This window comes from Loxodonta africana, chromosome 8, assembly GCF_030014295.1.
Source record: "Loxodonta africana isolate mLoxAfr1 chromosome 8, mLoxAfr1.hap2, whole genome shotgun sequence".
NCBI classification, from domain to species: domain Eukaryota; kingdom Metazoa; phylum Chordata; class Mammalia; order Proboscidea; family Elephantidae; genus Loxodonta; species Loxodonta africana.
In genome coordinates, this window is record NC_087349.1 from 56272543 (window position 1) to 56292260 (window position 19718).

A 19718-nucleotide genomic window follows, 5' to 3' on the forward strand; every position below is an offset into this window, starting at 1 on the left:
CAGGATACAAACCATAACCAACAACACACAAACCCCAGAAGATAAGTTAGGTAACTGGGATCCTCTAAAATTTAAACACTTATGCTCATCAAAAGACTTCCCCAAAAGAGTAAATAGAGAACCTACAGACTGGGAAAAAAGTTTTGGCTATTACAAATCAGACAAAGGTCTAATCTCTAAAATCTACAGGAAAATCCAACATCCCTACAACAAACAGACAAATAGTACATTTTAAAAAATGGGCAAAGGAAATGAACAGACACTTCACCAAAGAAGACATTAAAGTAGACCATGGACACATGAGGAAATGCTGGCATTACAGACATGCAAATCAAAAGCATAATGATTTACCATTTCACCCCAGCATTACTGGCACAAATCTAAAAGACAGGAAATAACAAACGTTGGAGAGGCTGCAGGGAGATCAGAACTCTTATGCACTGCTGGTGGGAATGCAAAATGGTACAACCATTTTGGAAAACGATATGGAACTTCCTTAGAAAGCTAGAAATAGAAATATGATACGATCCAGCAATACCACTCCTAGGAATATATCCTAGAGAAGAGTCATCATGTGAATAGACATATGCACAGTCATGTTCACTGCAGCACTGTTTACAATAGCAAAAAGATGGAAACAACCTAGATACCCATCAACAGATGAATGGATAAACAAATTATGGTGCATACAATGGAGTATTACACAATGATAAAGAATAATGATGAATCTATGAAACATAACATGAACGAATCTGGAGGGTATTATGCTGAGTGAAAAAAGTCAATCACAAAAGGATAAATATTGGATGAGACCACTACTGTAAAAACCCATGAAAAGGTTTACACACAAAAGGGAACAATTTTTGATTGTTACAAGGGAGGGAAGGGATAGGGTTGAAAAACACTAAATAGACAATGGATAAGTGGTAACTTTGGTAAAGAGTAAGATAGTGCACAATACTAGGGAAACCAGCATAATTTGTACATGGCAAGGTCATGGAAGCTCCATAGATACATCCAAACTCCCTGAGGAACTGAATTGCTGGGCTGAGGGCTATGGAACCATGATCTCAAAGATCATCTAGCTCAAGTGGAATAACAGCTTATGAAGAAAATTTTCTACATTCTACTTTGGTGAGTAGAGTCTGGGTCTTAAAAGCTCGTGAACAGGCATCTGAGAAACTCCACTGGTCTCATCCCATCAGGTGCAAGGAAGAATGAAGAAAACTAAACATACAAGGGAACGATTAGGCCAAAGGACTAATGGGCAATGTCTACAAAGGCCTCCACCATCAGCTAGATGGTGCACAGCTCCCACCACTGACTGCTCTTACAGGGATCACAATAGAGGGTCCTGGACAGAGCTAGAGACTTACTGGCTTGACATAGACTGGAGAAACCCTGAGAGTACGGCCCCCAGACACCCTTTTAGCTCAGTAATGAATTTCCTCCTGAGGTTCACCCTTCATCCAAAGAGTAGACAGGCCCATAAAACAGAACTAGACTAAAGGGACACACCAGTGCAGGGGCAAGAACTGGAAAGCAACAGGGGACAGGAAAGCTGGTAATAGGGAGCCTAAGGTGGAGAAGGGAGAGTGTTGACATGTCGTGGGGTTGGTAACCAATCTCATAAAACAGTCAGTGTATTAACAGTTTAATGAGAAACTAGTTTGTTCTGTAAACCTTCCTCTAAAGTACAATAAAAACAAACTAACATAAAAAAATGAAAGAAAGCAGAAAAAGAATCCATGAACTAATTCAATGAATAAAAAACTGTTACAAACATTGTAGATATTAGTCCAACTATATCAAGAACCATTTTAAACGTGAGTCACCTAAATGTACCAATTACAAAACAGAGATTGTCAGATTTTCTAAAAAGATTTTTAAAAACTATGTGTAGAAACCCACTTAAAAATACAAAGGCTCAAATAAGTTAAAAGTAAAGGGATGAAGAGAGATATAACATTCTACACTAATCAAAAGAAAGCTGGAATAGCCATATTAATTTTATACGAAGCAGACATCAAAACAAGGAAAATTGTTAGAGATGAAGAGGAGCATTACATAATAAAGAAACCAATTTTTCAAGAAGACATAACAATCCTAAACTTATATGTATGAAGAAAAAAGAGCTTCAAGATACATAAGGCAAAAATTGATAGAAAAGAAATGTAAAATAAACTAATCCACCATTATGATTGGAGACTTCCACACTAATCTATCAGCAATCGATAGATTTTTTTAAAGAATTGCTTTCGAGTCGATTTCAACTCATAGCAACCCTATAGGACAGAGTAGAATTTCCCTATAGGGTTTCCAAGGAGTAGCTGGTGGATTCGAACTGCTGATCTTTTGCTGAGCAGCCAAAGTTCTTAACCACTACACCACCAGGCTTTCAAGCAGGCAGAAAATCAGTTAAAAAAAATTTTTTTTCTGCCTGCTTGAAAGTTAGAATATTCTAAAAGGCACTATGAAACAAATTGATCACATTGACATGTATAAACTATTCCATCCAACAACAGAAGAATGCACATTCTTCCAAGCTCACATGGATCATATATCAAGAAAGATCACATTCTGGGTCATAAAACACAACTGAACAATTTTAAAAACAATAAATATCATACAACTTAAGTTCTCAAAACACAATGAAATTAAACTAGAAATCAAAAACAGTAAGTTAGTTCAAAAATCCTCAAATATTTAGAAATTAAAAAGCACACTTCTAAATAACGCATGAGTAAAAAAAAAAAAAAGGGAGTCCATGGGTGGTCCAAACTGTTGTTAAGCTACTTGGATGCTAACCAAAAGGTTGGAGGTTTGAGTCCACCCATAGGCCATCCTGGAGTTCTTAGGGTAGAGGTTAAGAGCTGGGCTGCTAACCAAATCCACCAGCCCTTTCTTTGAAACCCTATGGGGCACTTCTACTCTGTTCTATAGGGTCACCATGAATTCAAACCAACTGGACGGCACCTAACAAAAACAACAGGCCATACATAAAAGTTACTTTCATTTATTGCAACTTATAACTCACAATTGAAAATGAGATAAGCAAATTTTGAAAACATTATTGATGAGTTTGTTTAAATTTAATCCAGGAAAATAAAAATTTAATAAATTCTGTTTGGGGTATGTTATGGACTGAATTGTGTCCCCCAGAAATGTGTTACAAATCCTAACCCCTATACCTGTGGTTTTAATTTCATTTGGGAATGGGTTTTTGTTATGTTAATAAAGCATACTAAGTAGGGTGTGTCTAACTCAATCTCTTTTGAGATACAGAAAGAGCAGATTGAGCAAGCAACCAGGCAACCAAGCACAGATAGGGTAGGATAGACGCCATGCCACATGAGATCTCCTAGGAACCAAGAGACAGAAGCTACAAAGTTATGAAGAACTTTGCCCAGAGTCAAGAGAAAAAGCCTTCTTTTAGAGCTGGCACCCTGAGTTTGGACTTCTAGCCTCCTAAACTCTGAAAAAAATAAATTTCTATTTGTTAAAGCCATCCACTTGTGGTATTTCTGTTACAGCAGCACTAGAAAGCTAAGACAGGGTATAAATAAAATATTTAAATAATGTGAGTTTTAATGCACCTATGTATTTTTTTAATTGTTTAGTATTTTTTCAATATTTGCATGGAAAAGAAAGGTTAGCAATAGACTCATATATACCTCGTCGCTTGATTGACAGAAAAGCAACTGGTGCAATTCACTTGGGAGGGAAGGGTCCTTTCAATAAATGATACTGGAACAATGGATATATCCAAGGAACATAAAAAATAAACCTTGACTCCTTTCTCACATCATGAAGAAAAATTAGTTCAAGATGGACCACAGACCTGAATGTGAAAGGTAAAACAATAAGTATTCTAAATATTACCTCGACATTGTTGTTGTTGTTAGATGTCCTTGAGTCGGTTCCAACTTATAGTGACCCTACGTGCAACAGAGCAAAACACTGCCCAGTCCTGTGCCATCCTTAAAATTGTTGCTATGCTGAAGCCCATTGTTGCAGCCACTGTGTGAATCCCTCTTGTTGAGGGTCTTCCTCTTTTCTGCTGACCCCGTACTTTACCAAGCATGATGTCCTTCTCCAGAGACTGATCCCTCCTGAGAACATGTCCAAAGTATGTAAGACGCAGTCTCGACATCCTTGCTTCTAAGAAGCATTCTGGCTGTACTTCCTCCAAGACAGATTTGTTCACTCTTTTCTCAGTCCATGGTATATTTAATATTCTTTGCCAACACCACAATTCAAAGGCGTCAATTCTTCTTTGGTCTTCCTTATTCACTGTCCAGCTTTCACATGCTTATGTTGCAATTGAAAATACTATGGCTTGGGTCAGACGCACCTTAGTCTTCAAGGTGACATCTTCACTTTTCAACACTTTAAAGAGGTCCTTTGCAGTGATTTGCCCAATGCATCTTTTGATTTCTTGACTGCTGCTTCCATGGCCGTTGATTGTGGATCCAAGTAAAATGAAACTCTTGACAACTTCAACCTTTTTTCCGTTAATCATGATGTTGCTCATTGGTCCAGTTGTGGGGATTTTTGTTTACTTTATGTTGACGTGTACTCCATACAGAAGGCTGTGATCTTTGATCTTCATTAGTAAGTGCTTCAAGTCCTCTTCACTTTCAGCAAGCAAGGTTGTGTCATCTGCATAACACAGGTTGTTAATGAGTCTTCCTCCAAATCCTGATGCCTCATTCTTCTTCATATAGTCCAGCTTCTCAGATTATTTGCTCAGCATACAGATTGAATAGGTGGGGTGAAATGCTACAACCCTGACACACACCTTTCCTGACTTTAAACCACTCAGTATCCCCTTGTTCCATCCAAACAACTGCCTCTTGATCTGTGTACAGGTTCCTCATGAGCACAATTAAGTGTTCTGGAATTCCCATTTTCACAATATTATCCATAATTTGTTATGATCCACACAGTCGAATGCCTTTGCATAGTCAATAAAACACAGGTAAACATCCTTCTGGTAGTCTCTGCTTTCAGCCAGAATCCATCTGACACCAGCAATGATATCCCTGGTTCCACAGCCTCTTCTGAGTCTGGCCTTAATTTCTGGCAGTTCCCTGTTGAAATACTGCTGCAGCCACTTTTGAATGATCTTCAGCAAAATTTTGCTTGCATGTCATATTAATGATATTGTTCAATGATTTCCAAATTCATCTTGACATTAGGTAATACAAATATTTCTTTAGTAAAATACCAAAAAGGCACTAAAAGTAAAAAAAATAATAATAATATATTGGACTTTACTAAAATTAAGTATTTTTGTTTGTCAAAAGAATCTATTAAGAGAGTGAAAAATAAGCTACAGGCTGGAAGAAAATATTCACAGTATACATATTTAACCAAGGACTCATATCCAGAACATATGAAACAGATCTACAATTCACTAAGAAAAAATGACAGACAACTAAATTTAAAAAGATGGAGAAAATACTTGAATAAAAAAAAAAAAAATTTTTTTAAGAGGTTATTCACCTGCTAAAAATCATATAAAATGTTGCTCAAACTTACTACTTCTCATGGAAATGCAAATTAACACCATAATGAGATACCACTACATATCAACCAAAATTGCTAAAATTAAAAAGGCTAACAAGTACAGTGTCAAGAGCAAAAAAATCAACAAGAACAATCATACATCGATGGTAGAAGTGCAAATTAATACTTTCACATTAGAATATATTAATTATTTTTTTCATATTTAATGAAAAAGAAAGATATCTGTACCTAATAAATCAGCAGTCTGGCAGCTAGCATAAGTTTTAAGTTTTGTTAATAGAATGAAAAAATATCAGATATAAGATAATTGACTAAATTTGATATTAATACTTTACCATATGACTAATAAAATAGGTCTTAGTTATTGTATAAGACACTACTATTACTCATTATCATCAAGTGGATTTTGACTCACAGCAACCCTACAGGACAGATTAGAACTGCCCCATAAGTTTTCCAAAGCTATAATACTTACGGAAGCAGATTGCCACATCGCACTCCTGTGGAACAGCTGGTGGATTTGAACAGCTAACCTTTCAGTTAGCAGCCAAGTGCTTAATCATTGCATCATCAAGGCTTCTTTTATGAGACACACTGATTGTAAAAGAAATTACACAAAATTTTGTGTATGTGTTTTATCCAACGTGTTGTGAAAAATTTTGGTATTCCCCAAAATATTCTACCCATCGCCATCCAGTGGATTCCAACTCACAGCAACCCTGTAACCCAAAACATTCCAGTTATAGGTTCAGCATCATTAAGCATACTGTTTTGGCTGTTTGAATGTACTTCTCTTTCCACGTCATGACAGTTTTAGGAATTAATATTGACAACTGACAAGTATTAGTTATACTTAAACACATGTAGTGCCATTTTTAACATTCACCATTTATCATTGTTCTCTTTATTTTGCTCAAAAGGTAGGCATTTTTTACAATAATCAAGGGATGGAAAAGGCAAAGTTGCACTTGAAAATTTTCATTATCTCTACCACCCCCCTCTACCATGTATTTGAACTTACACACCCATGAGTCGGAATCAACTCGACAGCAACTAACAACAACAAAATGGTCCGATACACTGTTAAAGCCATATTTCACAGTTAACAGCAATATACACGGCAAGGAAAGATAGAGCGAATGAACCTATTTTCTTCACTTGGTGTTCTTTGGATTTTAAAACCCTGGAGCAATGCCCATTAGCAAGATTTATGGGATATTCTTATCTTTTGCAAAATGGTAGAAAAATTATGAACAGTTACCTTTTCAGGCAACTTTTAAGATCAACTTTAGGAAGAAATATGTATAGAAGTTCAAGATCTGAAAGCTGGAAAACCTGTGCATATAATCAATCAAAAGAGGTTGAGAGAGACAGAATTTTATAAATTCATGTCTTTGAAATTCTTTAAAATTAAGATGCATGATGGGAATATTTTACCTGCGAGAAGTTATAAGGTATGAAAAACCAGAGAGTAGTATTTTTCCATTTCTAAATTCAAAAACTGTTTCTTATTAATGTATGCAAATTCAAATGTATACTATTGGAATAATGAGTACTTAAATATTGGTGTAGGTGGAGCCCTGGTGGCATAATGGTTAAGAGCTTGCCTGCTAACCAAAAAGTCAGCAGTTTAAATCCACCTGCCACTCCTTGGAAACCCTATGGGGCAGCTCTACCCTGTCCCACAGGTCGCTAGGAGCATGAATTGACTCTACTGCAACAAGTTTTTTTTCTTTTTTGGTTTATACTTTACAACTGAGATTAATGTTTCCTCAGCTTTAAAAATACAAACAAACCCGTTGCTGTCATCAAGTAGATTCCGACTCAGAGTGACCCTATAGGGCAGAAATAATAATATAATAAATATAACTGAAAATTGTTCTAGATTTTTCTGAGGGTATTTTAATTATAAATAGAATCTTTAATGTCTTCATTGTTCAAGATGGGCATAGCACCAACCTCTACAGGGTTAAAAAATTATTTCTGTAGCTGATCTAAGTCCCATGTTTCAAGATGGCCATTTCTGAGTCAGTTCAATTTAATATACTTTTACTAAACATTTCTTTTCAAAAAGGGCACATTTTGAATTAGAAAAAGAAACATACCCAGCTTTTCTTCCCCTGGTTGATTCTCTGATAGTTTTGCTTAGCTGAATAGCTATTGCTCAGGAACATAAAGTAATATCAATTTGCCACCAGGAACACATTCTTGACCTCTTGATCCCAGATGATTCTCTAAAATTGCATCTTGTGATACATCTTGTGATAATGTGGAATAAATAGTTTTATATGTATGTGTTTTCTTTCCCCCACAAAATCTATTGGGTTGTCAAAGGAGTGCCTATGTTCCTACTGCCTTATCACTCAAAAGTACTAAAATGACAAAATACTTCTTCCTGGATCCCATAAAGAAAGCTTTTCTTTTTCTTTTTTTTTAATAGCAAAGTCAAGTCTCCAGGAAAAAAGATGTGCTGTCAGCCATAATCCCAAATAAACATCAGGAGATTTTTTTCAAGATTTCACTTCTTCTTTCTGCTGGTTCAATAAAGGCCAGGAAGAATTTAACACTTGTTTTTAGACATAATATTTATCTTTTCATCTGAAAAAGAAGCTCTCCTTTCAGACCACTGTTATTTTGTGGGCCTCTGAGGACCTATGCTTGTCAGCAGTTATAGTCACATATCTTCCAATCTAAATTACACAAATGTTTTGGAACTATGTCACCTATTTCAGGACTTAAACCTAGATTCACCCACTCTGCCCTGCTTCCAGCCCCCATCCCACACCCTACTCCCCAACAACTTCCCACTGTCCTAAATCTTATACTTTGCCTCTATCGTAAAACCCATTAAAACCCGTAAATGTTTCAGCCACTTCCACCTCTAAGGACCCTACAGGACAGAGTAGAACTGCCATACAGGGTTTCCAAGGCTATAAATCTTCCTGTAAGCAGACTGTCACGTCTTCCTGCTGCTGCGAAGCAACTGGTGGGTTGGAACGACTAGGCTTTCAATTAGTAGCCGAGTGTTTAACCACTGCGTCACCAGGGCTCCTTTTCCTTTACTATGTTGTTGTTAGGTTTTATCTAGTCAGTGCCGACTCATAGCGACCTTATGTACAACAGAATGAAACACTGCCCAGTCCTGCACCTCTTTTACATATATATCAAAAAAAAAAAAAAAAACCTGTTGTGGATGACTTCATTCTGACACATAGCAACCCTATAGGACAGAGTAGAATTGCCACATAGGGATTCCCAGGAAAAGCTAGTGGATTCAAACTGCCGACCTTTTGGTTAGCAGCCAATCACTTAACTATTGCCACACCAGGGCTCTGCACCTCTATTATATTAAAAAAAAAAAAAAAAAGTTGCTGTCGAGTTCGACTCATAGCGCCTGACACTATAGGACAGAGTAGAACTGCCCCATAGGGTTTCCAAGGAGTAGCTGGTGGATTTGAACCTCCAACCTCTTGGCTGGCAGCCACTAGGGCACCTCTGTTACGTGTACTAATTCACTTAATAAGTTTTACTTGCGTATGTACTGTGTCCCAAGCCTTTCACGGTTGTTGGAGATATCAATGATTGAAACAAAGATTTCTCTGCTTTTGGAGGTTATAGTCTGTGATGATGGGATATGAAGATATAGATAAATAAAAGTGACTGATAATGTATTAGAAAGCGACATGTACTATGGAAAGGAAAAAAAAAACAAGCAGGATAAAGAAGATTGGAGGTATGGATTGCAATTTTAGTTACAATGGTGAGGGTTCACTCTGTTGAAAAAAGACACGTAAGTAAATCTTTTTTAAGGAGGTGAGGTAGTAATTATCCATACAAATAGCTAGGAGGAAGAGCTTTTGAGCAGAGGTCACATCAATGCAGAGGCCTTGAGGCAGGAATAAAGCTAGCATGGCCCAGGAAGATAAAGAAGGTGAGCAGCCCTGGAGTAGGGTAAGCAAGAAGGAGAATGCAGGAGAAGAGGCTAGAGGAGTGAGTCAGATCATGCAGGACCTTAGAGGCCAATGTAAGGACTGTGACATCTACTCTTAAACAATGGGAGCCATTGAGAAGAAGACTGACATCTTAAGTTTAAAATGATCACAATAAGTATTTTTTTTGAAAATAGGACACAGAAGTAGGGACTACTAACAAGAGGATATTGAAGTAATCAAGGGAGGAACTAACGGTGGTTCAGACCAGGGTGGCAGCACTATTTTAGCAGAGGTGATGGCGGTCACAAAATGAAGATATTTTGGAGCAAGAGCCAACAGGATTTTCAACTGACCGAAAAGAGAAAAGTAAAATCTCCAGGGTTTCCGGTCTGATAAATCACTGAGGCTGTTCATCAACCATCATTGCAAATGCATCCAAAGAAAAAAACAGAGAAAAAGAGAGACAGATACACAAAGAGGTGGGGGGTAGGGAGGAGAATGGATGAAGGAAGAAAAAAGAAAATTAATTACAAAACATTAAACTAGATTTCTTTTACTGGGCTGTGGGTGATATAAGGGAAGGAAAGAGCTTAATTTGAACAACTAGTTCTTCCACTTATTAGGTAAGTCATTTTATCTTCCTGACCTTCAGTTTACATGTCTCTCAAAGCGCATATTATCTGTTTTATTAGGCTGTTATTGAAAGAACTTAATCAGATAACATAAAGTACCTAGCATAATTTATTTCATCCTTTTTCTTCTCTATTAGGTATTACTGAACAAAATGAAATAAACTGTGGTTATTAATAGAACAAAAAAGAAAAATTGTGTGACTAGGATCCACACACATCAGTAAACCAGCTTAGAAATACTTTAACATATTTTTTCACTTGTCTTTAAATCTCTACTTACTCTCTCATGTTTATAGGCCTTACATTTTTTCTCCCCATAGGAAGTTACCCCATATTCATCTAAAATGACTATTTCTTTCCCTGAAAGCAATGTAATATGAAGCAATTTCACATCAGTATGTTCCTATTGAGAATTGAGCCTCTGTTATGATTTTTCCTGTGTGGAAACCAAAGGGACAGTTACAGTACCAATTAGGAGAGAAAAAATAACCAAGTACTGAAATAAGTTCACAAATAGACAGCCATATTAGGTAAACTTGAATTATATCATGAAAAATAACTAAATCTTTACCAGATATCTAAACACAATGAACTTCTCTCCTCAATATATGATTTAAAAAAAAAAAAAAATTCTACCCTTTAAATCTAGTCAACAGGCTCGAAGTACAAGAAAGGTTTTTTCTTTTTTTCCCCCCAGAAAGACTGCATATCCTATCTGAGACCATATAGTAAATGGATTTCTAACTTACAAATAAGGAAACATATAAGTTGTCTTTTAATTTGTTCCCAAATTGCAAATCTAAATTCATATATAAAAGTTCTGGCATTTAGAATACTTGTAAGCAGCTATTAAGTGATCGCAGGTATTCGTTAGGACATCTTACACAATTTTGTCTACCAAACAACGATTCAGATTACTACATACTCAAAAGTTTGGCTATTAGTGAAATAGGGATCAGGGGGTGGGGGTGGGGAAGAGGACCAGATATTAAATAATGTTCTTTAGAAAGAGGACAACTGATGCTAGCACTTTGGAACCACAGAGATAGACAAGTTACAAATCCTGTCCTTCATGACATACTGCTGTGTATCACAAGAGAATGCCATTCCTCTGCAAGGGGAAGTCCTTATGGAAGACTGACAAAACTACACACGCCCTGATTTTCCATTCAAGACCTAGATTTTGTAAATTCTAAGAAATTTTTTAAAATGCAGAACTAAAAGTACTTTCATACATTTAAAGTTCTTCTCATTTTTTTTTAGGCAAAGAAAATTGCATATACATTAGAAAAAAATATGTCACTTCATTTCAGACTTAGTGGTATTCTGCTAGTACATAAGAGGCTTGTTTTTGTGGAATATACACTTCCTTGTGTTGCAGAATTAACTCATAGTTGTTAAGACCACTGTGATGTTTATGGTTGTGTGTCAACTTGGCTGGGTCATGATTCTCAATGGTTTGGCAGTTATATAATGATGTAACCACATCCATGATGTGATCTAATGTGATCAGTCAATCAGTTGCAAGGGGAGTTTTCCTCAGCGGTGCGGCTTGAATCCAATATATATATGAATATTCTGGTAAAGCTTGCTGGCTTTTGCTCCCTCTGGATCCTGCATCTGGCTCATCATCATCTGACCTCCGATTCTTGGGACTTGAGCCAGCAGCCTACCACATTACCTGCCAATCTTGAGATTTGTCAGCCTCCGTAGCCTGTGAGCCAGCAGCCTGCTGTCTTACCTGCTGATCTTGGGTTGTTCAGCCCCTGCAGTTACGTGAATCAGGAGAAGCCTCAAACCTGACTCCTGGCCCAGGGACTTAGACTTGCCAGCCTCTACAACCATGTGAGCCATTTCCTTGAGGTAAATCTCCCTCTTTCTTTCTCTCTGTCTCTCTGTTTCTCTCTCTGTATATATAAGTATATACACGCTTCACTGGTTTTGCTTCTCTAGAGAGCCCAGCCTAAGGCAACAACCTTACGTTATAGTGAGTTTTAGTGAATTACTTATCAAAGTAAATTAATACAGAATATATCTATCCAATGTCAAAGTATCCAAATGATAAGTGAAATAATTTAAACTTTCATAACAGAATGAAAGAATTTAAACTTTTGGGTAACTTGATAATTCATGGTCAATAACTTCAGGAATTTACATTTGAAGAGAAAAAAATTTAAAAAAGGTATAACAAAACAGCTGGACCAAGAAAAGCTTAACTAATGCTTTGTTATCAAATTCTTTTTATACGCATGGCACTGTGTTTGCAAGAGGATTTAAAGTGAATAAAACATTGTCCTATCGACAAGGCACAGCCAGTCTCATGAAGAAGCTAACAATCTAATGGAGGAATTTATTACTTAAAGATATATTATGACAGGCAAAAGTCTCCCCAGCCCCAATTCACTGAGTGTAAAAATATGAAAGACAGTTTAAAAGAAGCTGAATGAATTTTACATCTGGTACTTTGTTGCTTCCTTATTTGTGGAGTTCTCCTCTCCTCCTTATCCTCTCCTTCCATTCAGACGAAGCAAAATCTTTTAAAGTTTATCATATTGATCTCTTCCTTCTCGTAACCTTTTGATGTATATTTTCTACACTAGTAGTTTGACATATTTTTCTATAATATTCAAAGGAGGTTAAAAAAGAGAAGTGGCTCCTCTCACACAACTTTGGGACAAGATCAAGTTTCTCTTATTACCTTTACCAAATTATTATATGCTTTATCATTTTTTATTATTATACATGGTGATTTTAGCAAGTGCTGTCTTAGGTCACCAATATATTGCAATCTCCTCATTAAAAAAAAAAAACTATCTTATGTTTATTTGTACCATGGTGCTTACTAAATATCAAGGACATTGTAGGTGTGCAATAAATACTTCTTGCTTTGTATGTACGTTGATAAAATTATCTTTGGGAATAATAATCAGTCTTCCTTAGCCTGTATTTTAAGTACTGCTTCTTCAAAGACCATACTTTAATCTCCAGTTGTTTCATTAGAAATATGATACTTTTGGGGTAAACATGTTGATTTCAAAGCAAAATTTCAGTTTGCTATTTTTTGCCCTAATAATTGTACTCTTGGCATCCATCTTTAATTGTGTGAGTATTCAGCTTAAACTTGGTGTATCAGGTATTGCAGGCAGTAGATGTAAACTGGGCTTGCAAATCAGTAAATCTAGACTCCAGTTTCAGCTCCTTGCATCTCAGTTTCCACTTTCATAAAATGAATGGTTAAGTTCATTGTCCTACCCAATCCACAGGACCAAGTGAGGATTCACAGTAATATTTTCTTCAGGACCTAGGTCTTCTGGGGAAGGTGCATGTAAGCAGGACTTCTTATGCATAATTGTCATCTCTGAGTTTCAGAACATAATATTGAACCAGTAGTCATGTCTTATTCTAAGATTTTTTTTTTTTTATGATGATAGACAAGAAGCACATGTGTTTTGTCAATATAATCCTCTACCGTGGAGTTGATTCCAGCTCATAGTGATTCCATAGGATTTCCAAGACTATAAATCGCTACCAAAGGAGATTGCCACATCTTTCTCCCGCAGAGATGCTGAGAGTTTTAAACTGCCAACCTTTCGGTCAGCAGTTGATCAATTTAACCACTGCACCATAAGGAAAATAAAAAATTAAAGTTGTCTGTATGCTTCTAAAATACCATTAGGCATTCCAGTTCTTGATTAGGACAGTAACACTCACGTGAGCAGTTTTAAAAAGAAAAGTAGCATCTCTACGTTATTTTTTGACTACATAGTTTTTCTCTAGAACATTAACCTGAAGAAATAATGTGAAGCAGATATTGGTTCTAGGCCACTGGTGGCAAAATTTTGCTGCACACTGGAATACCTGAGAATCTTAAAAAATACTGATGCCTGGCTAGCAGGTTCCAGATATAATTGCTTTAATTGGTATGTAGTGAAACCTGGATATTTGGATTTTCTTAAAGATCCACAGGTGATTCTAATGTGTAGCAAAGTTTGAGAACTACTACCCTAAGCAGTTACCAATCCCATTTCAATCTTCTTTCTCGACTGCACCTTACTTAGCTGCTGAAATTCTTATGCTAAAGTTCTGTTCCTCCTAATCAAGTTTTTAACTTTATGAACACTTACTTTATTTAGAAATTTAAAGTCATCTGCATTATAAGTCACATTTCTTGGTGTGACACATTAAACCCTTAGTGTTTGACTCTAATTACCCTTACAGTGGCCACTAATTCCAGGTTAACCTCATTATTTCCTCTGATTAAATAAACATTTTCTGTTTTTTATAAGACTCAAAAGAAAACCTGCTCTCTCATTTTCACCTTTACCCAAAATTATTTTGTTCAATGAAGGGTCCCTCTTGTATGTACAATGTCACACAGACATCTGTTTTCATCAAGCTGTGCTCTACAGGGCATCAAAAGCAACTCTGCATTGAGTTCCATTTCCTCAGGGCACTAAACCTATTCTAATAAATTAATCTGTTGTAAGGTATCAGTTGGGTAAATTTCACCTCTGTGCCTTTGTTCAAGCTGAGCACTTTCCTTAGAATAACCTTGCCCACACCTATCACCTGCTTTTCGGACTGTTGAACACAGGTTCATGTTTCAGGGCTCAACTCACACATCACATTCACCGTAAGGTCTGTTCTGAGCCCACTCTTCCCAAGGAAGACTGATCACTCCTTCCTTCGAGCATTTATTCGGCAGCTGATATTTCTATTATTGATCTTAAAACTTCTTACCCTCTAGCTCTCTTTAAGAGGCTATAAATCACTCAAAGGTAGGAGGCATATTGTACTTATCCTTAGGTCCCAAGTCCCCATCACTGTGCCTTGTACAGTAGGAACTTAGTATGCATTTATCCAGTGAATTAAATTGATTTATCAGTGATAAGCACATGGAGTTTGGAGTCAAATAGGGAGAAAAACCCAATTTTGTTTCCACCAGCATATTTTTGGACAAATTACGTAAATTTTCTCATCCTAAATGACCCCACTCATAAAATGTGACTCTTAAGAGCTGCCTCCTTAGAGTGCTGTGAGGATTAAATAAGGTGATATTATATGCATAAAGGAACTCTTACAGCAGAGTCCTGGGTGGCACGGCTAAGTGTTCAGCTTTAACTGAAAAGTTGGAAGTTCAAATCCACTCACAGGGCCTCAGAAGACAGGCCTGAAAACCCTGTGAAGTGGTTGGACTCTGCACTCATGAGGTCACCACGAGTCTGAATCAACTCAAGGGCAACTAACAACAACAAATCTCTTACAGCACATTCTCTCCCAAGATCCATCTCTGGTAAATTAGTCCCAATGGAATCCAGCACCAAATATGTCATTTCTATTCCCAAAGTGCTTCCTCAAATTATTACCTTACCAAAACCATCTCTCTACACTTCTATTACCCTAAATTAGAATTTTACAAAATCTAGTACCTCAAAGTGAGAAGAGACTGGTACTGGAGAAAGCAATCAGCTTCTTTTTCTCTGCTTCCATCTTCCCCTGCCACATTCCTGAATGAAAATAGATATTACAGCTAGTTTGAGTTTCAGATGGATTTATGGCACTATATTTCAGGCTGTTATCAATTGTTAATCAGTTGGCAACTGTTGACCTTTGTCAGCTGACCCTTGAAGAAGTTGAGATCGTCTTTAATGGGATTCTTATCACCAGGTTTCTGCTCAAAATTAGTATTTCAACAACACAGGGTCTCTGGGGAGTCCCATTTCCATTTGGGATGCAGCAAGTCAAAAGACGCATTCCTCCCATCTTAACAATGAAACAAAGCATGATAACTGGATAATTTCTTGAACATATTAGAGAGCCAAGTTTGCAAAGAAACCAAGTAGAATCAATTCCAAAGAAGAGCAAGCCCCTCTGAGGAAAGATGAGACACATAAACTGTTTCACCTTTGGCAAAGCAAAGGAAAATGATGGATGTCATAAAAGTGAGTGAGAACAAATTAGCTAAATTAAAAATAATAAAACTAAAATCCAAGTGTGATCTAGCGTGTTAGTTTAGAATAACTGAGAGATCCGAAGTAAGGAAAGTCTGCATTCACTTAAAAGCTCTTTTCCAGGGTCTTTCACTGAATGATCGCAAGATTAAGGGCAGTACAGGAAATTGCAGAAGTCCTTTCATGGTAGCACAAGTGTGCATGTGGTGATTACCTGCTACTGTCAGACAGGTATGAAACACTTTGCACTTCCACAGGCCCTCCTTTCAAAAGCCACTGAAGGAGAGTTAGTAAACTTTCTTACTTCCAAGGACCAAGAGAAGATCTACTGCTTCTGGAAGAGATATAGAATTAAGAACTATCTGGCACTGGGAAAGGGGCAAGACAATGTCTTCGGCAAATACCTTGCATTAATACAAAACAAGGTATGCTACCAATTAAACACACAGATTATCATAATGGATTTAAATGATAGGTCCAATCCTATGCTGTCAACCAGAAACTCACATTAAATATAAGGAAATAAGTCAAAAGTAAAACCATGTGAAAAGGATAGCATGAAAAAAAATGTAATTCAAAGAAAATTTAAATGTTCAAGTTAATATAGGAGTCCTGGTAGCACAATGGTTAAGAGCTCAGGCTGCTAACCAAAAACTCAGTAGTTTGAATCCACCAGCCACTCCTTGGAAACCCTACGGGGCATTTCTAGTCTGTCCTTTAGGGTCCCTATGAGTTGGAATCAACTCAAAGGCAACTTTTTTTTTTAAGTTAATATAAGACAAAATATATTTCAGAACAAAGAATATTACCAGGGATAACAAGTGACATGACATAACCAATTCAACAAGAAGACATAAAAATCCTAAATGCATATGCAACCAAAATAAAATACATGAAAAAATTGGTAAAAATAGAGAGACCCACGAACGTATTCGGAAACTTCAACATTCTTCTATTAATAATTGATACAACATTTAGATAGAAAATTAGTAAGGATTTGAAGTCCAGAAGAACACTAACCACCAACTCAATCAAACTAAATTTATAGGACACTATCCAACAAAAGAAGACATGGTCATTTTAAGTGCACATAGGATACTCAACAATATAAGCTATATATTGACCAATAGTAGAAATCTTAGAAAATTAAAATCATACAAAGAATATTCTAAGAAAATAATGGAATTAACCTAAAAATAGAGAAAAACATTAGAGACAGATATTTGGAAAATTTCCAAGTATTTGGAATTTAAACAATATACTTTTTTAAGTAATAACATATTCATTTATAAACTGATTATGCCCAAACGCTCTCACCTTGTTCCTTGCTAATGTATGGCTGATCAACATATTTATATTTTTAATTTATTTTATATTTTTGGTGAAAAAATACACAACAAAACATACTCCTTCTCAACAATTTCTACATGCACAGATCAATGTCATTGGTTACATTCGTCACATTTTGTCACCATTCTCATTATCTCTACCCATATTGTTTCACCACCATTAATTTTTCCCCTCTATGCCCCTTAAAGTTCTCAGCTGTGCTTTAGAGTTAATTTTGACAATTTGATCGCATTTGATTAATGACTCTTTAAAAGGGTAAAATGTTCAAAGCCAACATTCTTTATTAATTGAGCTAAACCGTTGTTTTGTTTATAGGTGACTTTATGGGATAGTTTTGGTTTAAGAATTAAAGATTATTTCAGGACAATACATCAGGAGGTTTTCCCAGTTTCAATGGATCCAGTAAGTCTGGTTTCAATATGACTTTGGTATCTCTTCCACAGTCTTCCTCCTTTTGATCAGAATCTATTTATTGGGTCCTCAATCAAAACATTCAGTAATGGTAGCTGGTTACCAGCTATTTCTTCTGGTCTCATGGCAAAGGAGGTAGCAGTGCATAGAGGCAGTTGGACCTGCAGGCCATTTTTTCTCCTATTCTTAGGTGTCCTACTTCTTCTACTGCAGAGCAGATCATTGGGGAAAAAAAAAGCTCAATGAGACCAAAAGATGGTTCTTTGAAAATACCAGTATAATTGATTGACCTTCGACCATACTGATCAACGGGAAAAAAAGGAAGACACAAGTTACTAATAACAGGAATAAAAGAGGAGACATCACTATATAAAAAAAAAATAGCCTACAGATATTTAAATATATATATGTACCATGCAAGCTTTATGCCCATGATAACATACTTGAAAGAACACATTCCCTGAAAAACACAAACTACCAAATCCCACTTAAGGAAAAAATAGACAGGAAATAGACAAGGAGACAACAGTTTCCATCTCATCTTATGAATCCAGTATTTTCTTCATAACAAAAAGACTTTGAAAGGAAATTAAGACCAAAATCCCTCATAAACCTATGCATAAAAAAATCCTTAAAGATATAAGAATGAATTGAATCCAATATTATATTAAAAGGGTAATACATCATGACCAAATGGAGTTTACTCAGCAATCAAAGTTAGTTCGACATTAGAAAATCAATCAATGAAATTCACCACACAATACACTAAAAAATAAAAATAATAAGATCATCTCAATAATAACAGAAAAGCATTTGACAAAATTTAATATCCATTCATTACAAAATCTTTTGTCAAACAAAGAATGGAAAGGTTCCTTTTCAACCTGATAAAGGAAACCTACAACAAATTTACAACTAAAATAATAATTTTCATTAAAAAACCTGAATGCTTTTCTACTAAGATCAAAAGCAAAACGAGGATATCTGCTCCCACCACAATTTATCAACATACTGGAAGTTCAAGGTAGTACAATAAGTCAGAGTAAATAAACATACAGATTGAAAAAGAAGCAATAAAATTGTCATTATTCACAGAGAACATGGCTGTCTACATAGGAAATCCCAAAGAATCTACAAATAAGTTATCATAACTAATGAATGATTCTAGCAAAGCTAAAGGGTACAGGGTTAATATAAAAACTCAATTATATTTCTATTTACTAGCATTAAACAATTGGAAATCAAAATTTTTAAATATTAGTAGCATTCAAATAGTATGAAAATATAAAAACTATGTATAAATATAACAAAATATATGCAAAATTTTTGTGTTGTAAACTATAAAACACTGATGAGAGAAATGAAATAATATCTACATAAATAAGAAAGCATACTGTGTTCATGGATTAGAAGACTCCAAATTGTTAAGGTCACACTTCTCCCCAAAATGATCTATGGATTCAATATAATTCCAATCAAATTACCAGCAGAATTCTTTGTAGAAATTGACAAGCTTCTATTAAAATTATATGTAAAAGCAAAAGACTTAGAATAGTCAAAACAATCTAGAGAAAGAATGAAATTTGGGGACTGATACAACATTATTTCATACATGCTATAAGACTGTATTAATCAATACAGTGTGGTGTTGGCATAAGCATAGATGTAGATCACTAAAAAAAGGACAGTTCAGAAATAGATCTACACATTTTCAACAAAGGTGACAAATTATTTCAATTGAGAGTGGACAGTTATTTCAACTAATGATTCTGGGACAATTAAACAATCATATGCATGACAAAACAAAACAAAAACTGAACCTCAATCTAAGCTTCATATTTTAAAAATCAACTCAATCACTCAACAAATTGTATAATTACTTATTAAACGGAAATCTAATTTGCTACGTA